Genomic DNA, 6,822 nt, shown 5'->3' with positions numbered 1-6,822 from the left:
GACTGCCCTCCAATTTCAGTGCAGTGCAAAAATGGGAAACTGAAGCATGAGTCCACCCAATTAAATTTTTAGACTATCATTGTCACTTGCAGTTTCTGATCATGTATGACATAATGAAACAGATAAGGTAGAAAAGGTATGAGCTGAAGTTACTATATTCTGGGGTACCGGGAAGCTGTCCACTTTGTGACTGTCTCAGGCTTTGGTCTGGTATATTACATCTTGGGCCCTTGTTCACTTGGGTTTTTATCTTTCTACACTATGTATTAATTACCTTTCTTCCAATCAACATTAAGTATGATCTCTTACATAACCCATACAGTATGCATGTGCAAGCTTCAATTGGCATAACTTTTGCTGTCTACATTTATTCATGTCATGTCATCTACTCCTGTTTTTCCGAATATAGGGACTCTAGAATTATATTTAGTGTATTTTTATCGTACTGATTCACTTCCTCTTATCTATGCCCTCCAACACAACACATTCCATGAACAAAACATCACCTTTGTTTTGTCAGTTGTGCATGTTATTTAAGTACGTCTAAATATGAGAGAAATTGGCAAAACAACACTCATAGTCTAAGCCAAACCTTAGCATAAGTATTTACCCTGGGCTATCCAAACTCATTCACTATACATGACCATAAACTATTAACATTAAACTAACTAACAAAACATAATCCTTTACCATTCAGCAATTTTTCATCTTTGGAAATTGTATCATCCTAAATTATTCACTAACCTTTATTTTTCTTCTTTGAGTGAGAAAGCTATAGAGAACAACATGCCCCAGTGTCAGCATATCCTTATCTTTCTAAACATGGGTTTCCCAGGGACTTTTTACTCAAAGTTTAGCACCATGCTTGTAAATCATTAAAAAGCCTTGTCAGTAATGTTGCCTGTTGCATGCCTGTGCCCCTGCCTCACCCTGACCCAAGATAGAGCAGAGGAGAAATCTTCCAGGCAACCTAGCGTGACTGCAGGGGAGCAACCAATCACAAGGGGCTGCTGGAGCAACCAAGCAGGGGGGCGGGGCATATAAAATCAAGTAGCAGAGGCAGAGTGTTCAGTTGCTGCCTGGAGCTCAAAGAGGGAGAACCAGATGACTGGCTGGCTAAAACAGCAGCAGGACCATAGAAAGGTCAGTGCAGGCAGACTGAGCCCAGGGGACTGAGTCCAGAACTTAGCCAGATCAGGCAAGAGTACTGTGCTGAGCCCTGCTGGTCTGGTTGCAGACTGAGCCCAGGGAAGGCTGCTGAAAGGATACCTGTTGGGTTGTCAAAGAAGGCAGTGCCTCCAAGAAGGAAGCCTTAGTGCTATGGCCCCATACTAGGACTGTAAAAACTAGAGAGGGAGGGGAACAGTTTGTGTGGCTCTGCCAGAAGGCTGAGTCACTAAAGACCTGCTGAGAACCATTGGTGGCAATAGGGGGAGAGCCCATGAGAGAGGGGTGCCACCCTGTTGTAAAACCAAAGAACGAAGCAGGTTTGCACCCAACCAGAAAGGGGGCACCCGCAAGCGGTGGCTGCTGCCCTGCCTAAAAAAAATGGAACGACTGTAGGCATGTAGCAGCCAGAAAGGGGTGCTCATTATGAGGGAGTGCTCACACTGTTACACATCCCTCTTTTCTGTTTAAAAAACACATTTAAACATTAATAATTGATTATCATCATTGTCAATTGGAAGAATAGCATGAACCCCTTTTTTAATAATTAAATAAAATGCAGCAAGACCACCAAGCTTTACACAAGAGCTCCAAAGATAGTCAGCTGAACATGAGCTCCCAGTGACATGCTCTGGCCAAAAGGCTTAACACAATCCATGGATGTGTAAACAAAGAAATATCAAATAGAAATAGGGAAGTTATTTTACCTCTGTATTTGGCACTGGTGCAATTGCTGCTGATATACTGTGTTCAGTGCTGGTGTCAACAATTAAGAAGGATGTTAATACATTGGAAAGGGTGCAGAGAGTGAGTGCTTTTAGTCAATCAATGTGTTTAACTTAATAGAAGGTTATAGACTATGATCATATTTGATGATGGGACTTTTCAGTCTAGCAGACAAAGATATATACATATAATATAACATGATTCAATGGCTGAAAGTTGAAGCTAGAAAAATTCAGACTAGACATTTTTAGCAATCAGGGTAATTGATCACTGGAACAACTTACCAAGGGTTGTGGTGGATTCTCCATTACTGGAAATTTTTAATACAAAATTGGATGTTTACAAAAAGAGATGCTTCCCTGAATTAATTCCTGTTTGTACTGAAGTCCTGTTGCCTATGTTATGCAGGTCAGATGAGATCACAATGTTCCCTTCTAGTCTTATCTATGACCTGGTGATATGAAACCAATAATTCCATAGAAATTACTCTAAAACCTATAGAATTTAAGAGGTAACTTTTCCATCAAATGTTTAAACCATCCTAAAGAATGTAAAAGAATTCTATGCCTGCTATGGAAATTTGTAGGATTTTTTTTTAAAATACCCCATTTTACACAGAAGATCATTCTCCTTTTCATACGGTTCAGGAGGTCTTAAATGTTGAAATACATGAATACAGCCTTTTCCAGACACTGCTGTGAACATTTACCCCTTAATTGATGTATTAAAGCAGTAGGTGAGAAGAGTAGTCAAATAGCTCAAAACACTCCAAATGTTGCCTTCAGGGTCTGATCAGGTGAAAGGTCTGACAGTTATTCATGCATTTGTCACCTCAAACGTGGATAACTGCAATGAACTTTGTGTAAGGCTACCCTTGAATGTGATCCAGAATTCTATCTAATGGGGTGAGCTGATATAATGAATCTCCAGTGCTTCATGCTCTGACCTGGCTGCCTATTCAATTTTCAGTGCCATTGAATGTGTTGGTGACCATCTCTAAAGCCTTTGGTAGTTTGGGATCTGGCTGTTGGAGAAGCTGCCTCTTTTCTATTCCAGCAGGTAAGCTCAATTTGGGGCACTGTTTGTTGGTTAATAAAGTTGAACATTGCAATGAGGCAGTGTCAGAGCTTTCTTTAAAAGAAAGACCTCCTATGTAGAATTCATTCCATGCGACTTCATGAATCCCAGCTGGCAGTCTGCAGGGCACAAGAAAAGGACATCTGTGGTATTTGTTTATTTATTTTAATTATAGTGTTTTCAGCTGGCAGGATAACTTTAAGTTCTAACAAAGCAACATTATTTCTATTCAGTCTGTTTCCACTTTAGAATTTTAAAGAATAGCTCTAGTTTGTCATTACTGAGTCTCTATATGTTTATAGAAAACTATTACTTCATAAATATTGAAGCTACTACTGTAGGGTGCATTTTGTTTGAGAGTGTTACCTAGAAATTAGGTAATTGTCACTAGAGGTATTCATGAGAATTTGAAAGCAGATAAATAATGAATAGGAATGTCATTTACTCATTCAGCTTCAAAACCAAAGAATGCTCTTGTCATCTTACCGTTGCCTCCAGTCCAGTAAGCAGGAAAGGATTCTGTGAAGGAGGAAAAGAAAAAGCTAAAAGCAATCTAGATGTTATACAGGCAACCATTGTCATCCCAAATCATGCCAGCATTTGCGGGGGAGGATGGGAGAGTCTGGAAGGGGAACAGAACTGCTTAGTAGATTGTCCCAGAAGATTTGAGTCCATGGGTGCTTAAAACTTCTCAGGATTAGGCTCTGTAAAAGATAACAACCACTTGTACCCTGTATCGAAGTTTGGCTCTGTCTCAGTTCAGCAAAACACTTAACTCAGTTAGGCCCAGACTGAACAAAGCACTTATGTGAGCTAAGTGTTTATCAGTTAAAAATTAGAGAAATTAATTAGATATTCAAAAACTTACCTTTCCAATATAAGAAAGCTGTATTTGGTATAACACCTTTTTCATACAGTCTCCCAAAATGCTTAGTTGAGAGAAATAAATGGGGGGAAGGGGACATGATTCAGGAAAGGAGAAAGTTTGATACCTCTTTTTGACCCAAATGCTTAGTCAAAATCTGGGTCAGGTTGTTCCAGCTGGGAGTAGAAATTGATGAGGTCTGGTGTTTTTTGATGCAATCTTGTTAATTTTCAAGGAACATACAAAATTCTGCTTCTCTGAACGCAGGAAAAATCAAGCACAAAAGAAGCAATTTCTTCACATACAGTCCCAAGCCTCTTTAGCCAGCAGCAGACCCAGAAGCAGTCTCCTTTTTTTACAGGGATTTGTTTCTAGCCTCTCCACCAGCCAGACTCTTCCCACATCCAGTGATGCAGCTATCTATCTGGTCAGAACAATGCCCAGTGAAACCCTCTGCCCACATGGTGCTAGTTTCTGGGCAGAGTCTATTAACCCTTGTTGTTGGTGGGGCCCCTTAACTGTCTCTTATAGCTATCTTAGGTGAAGGGCACACTCACATATCCATTTCAGTAGGTTTTAACTCAACCCATAACAAGATTTAAGCCAGCTCATAACCATATATATATATTTGAGAGCTCTCCCATCGGCATGATAAAGCCACCTCCATGAGAGGCACTAGCATGTTGGTGGGAGAAGCTCTCCCACTGACTCAACACTGTCCACACCAATGCTTAAGTCGGTGTAACTTACATCGCTCAGGGGGTGCTTTATTCACACCCCTGAGTGACGTAAGTTATACTGACCTAAGTGGTAATATGTGCAAGTCCTAGAAATAAAGAGAATCTGTTTCAGATAGTGGCAGCTGCAGAGGAGAAGAAGCTTAGTACAAGAGTGGCTGGATAATGTGCAAAAGTGAGATCAGCGGTGAAGCGAAAGAATAGGGAATGATAGTTTAGAATAAGTCCCCTGGAGATTGTAAAAACAAACTGACTTTATTTGGAATTCTTAAATTAATCCCATCTTTAAAATGTTAAGACCTTGCTTTTCATTTGCAAGATTGATTCTGTGCATCACTCTCCTTTTTTCTTCACACTCATCCCTGCCAGCAAGATCCAGCATATTGAAGATTCTGAAATACTAGGATATTATTACTTTCATAATTGCGAGCAACAATATACCATATATTAAAACCCCCAAACCACTGGATTTTCCTAAACTTTGTCTGTATCTGGATGTGTCATTAAAACCAGGATGTGTTGTGTGACTCAAAACACAATACAATGGTTTCTGTTCATTTATAATAGATTGTTTTACATTTGTGCTTCACTAAACCAAGTGTACGTGATTTAAACATTTCTCAGGGGCCTATGAGCTCAGTGTGGTGTATGAACTAGTACTATATAATCATGTTCAATGAAGCTGCTTTTTATCATCTGCATTCGTGTTTAGCCTTCCCTGCTTCTCCTCCTGTTTTGTCCTATTTCAAGGTTCCATTAGTCAAACTCTGTTTGATCAAAATGCTGAGCTCTCTAGTTGCCTTCTATCATGTAATGGCTTTCCTGTATATCCCTTTCTTTGCAGTGATTTCTGACTTCATTTGTCTGGCTGTTTACAATCATTTTCTGAGTCCAGCACCAGAGAGGAAATTTATTGCAAAGTGGAGAACTTGTGTTTTTCTTGGATACTTAAAAAAAATAATTTTCAAACATTAAAGAAATAAAACTAGGTATTTTAGCTTAAAATAGTCATATGTTGAGAGCTCCAAAAGCAAATATTTCCTCTCAGCTGTGTATGAATCAAAGTTAGGATATAAACAACATTAGAATCTGTACTCAAGCTGCTTATATTCTACTAGCAGCAAGTGAGAGACAGGATTGGCTTCATTGATGTTTTAAATTCTGTTAAAGAATATTTGACTGGCTATACATGTTCTTTCTGAGTCAGTTGGTATTTATACTTTTCCTACTTTTTATTTTCAGCCCATCTCTTTTTCTTATGAAAAACTGCATTCTCTTTATATATTCAATGATTTTCTCTTTGAGTCAGTACTGAATCATTGCCCCAGCATGGTATTATGGCATACAGCATGGCTGGCTGTCATCCATTGGTTGAGATGTAATATTGCAATGCTGATCACTGGTGGTTGTTTAAAAAAACAAACAAAAAAAAACCAAACCTGTCACTTTTGGGACTGTTTGACTGACAAACTAATTGAAATTCAAGAAGTGAGGGTTTTTGTATTTCATTGTGAATTAAAAAATTATCCTGTTTTTCTTGTTAAATTATCTAAATGTAGCTAATTTCTTTAAAAAAAAAAAAAAAAAAAAAAAAAAAAAAAAAAGTGGACCTGTTTGAGTGAAAGTAACATACCAGAGATGAGAATGTGTCTTGTCAGTGTAAAATAACCATTTTACCAAAATGTGCATGTGACCCTTCCGTGCCAAGGTCAGGGCAGGCTGTGAAAAGAGAGCAGATTCTCCCAGCGCTGGTGGGTGGCACTGAAGCCAGGCTTTCCAACCAGCCACAAACTGTGCTTCTGACTTCCCACACTGGTTATCAAGAAGCCCAAAATACAAATACACACAGCCCCCTTTACTGCATTCCAGTCTCCGGCTCCCAGTCAGCCACTAGGTCCGGTAAAGAGACCAGTTATTTAAACTCTATGCTCTTTACTAAAAAGGTTCCCTCTGGCCCCATCAGCCACAGTACTAGATCAATATAAGTTTGGATCTTACCCAAAATACCATGCTGCCAGCCAATCCTTTAGTAACTAAAACTAAAGGTTTATTATAAAAGAAACAAACCATCAGAAATGTTAAAGGATTAAAGCAATCAGATACATACAAATGATTAAAAGTCCAAATACATCAGGTTTCTAGAAGAATTGTGGAGTTTGCATGCTTGTAACGTTTCTCTGGTATCCAGTAATTGGATGGGCCTCAGTCCTTTGTTTCATAGCTTCAGTTCAGTTGTAGATGAGCTGATCC

The 6,822-nt window shown here is 39.1% G+C and overlaps 1 long non-coding RNA gene across 3 annotated transcripts in view; it reads left to right on the top strand.

Annotated features, from left to right (window-relative positions):
* The first annotated feature begins 1,083 nt into the window (after positions 1-1,083).
* LOC137157086 (uncharacterized) overlaps positions 1,084-6,822 on the top strand; it is a 158,340-nt gene continuing 152,601 nt past the window's right edge. For all 3 annotated transcript variants that reach the window (XR_010920996.1, XR_010920994.1, XR_010920995.1), the window contains exons 1-2: positions 1,084-1,143; positions 2,863-2,952. This is a non-coding gene — a long non-coding RNA (uncharacterized lncRNA). The remainder of the gene's footprint in view (positions 1,144-2,862; positions 2,953-6,822) is intronic.

This window comes from Emydura macquarii, unplaced genomic scaffold (assembly GCF_026122565.2).
Source record: "Emydura macquarii macquarii isolate MOO-44397 ecotype Brisbane River unplaced genomic scaffold, CSIRO-AGI_Emac_v2 contig_1483, whole genome shotgun sequence".
Taxonomy (NCBI): domain Eukaryota; kingdom Metazoa; phylum Chordata; order Testudines; family Chelidae; genus Emydura; species Emydura macquarii.
This window is presented reverse-complemented; position numbering and strand designations above follow the sequence as displayed.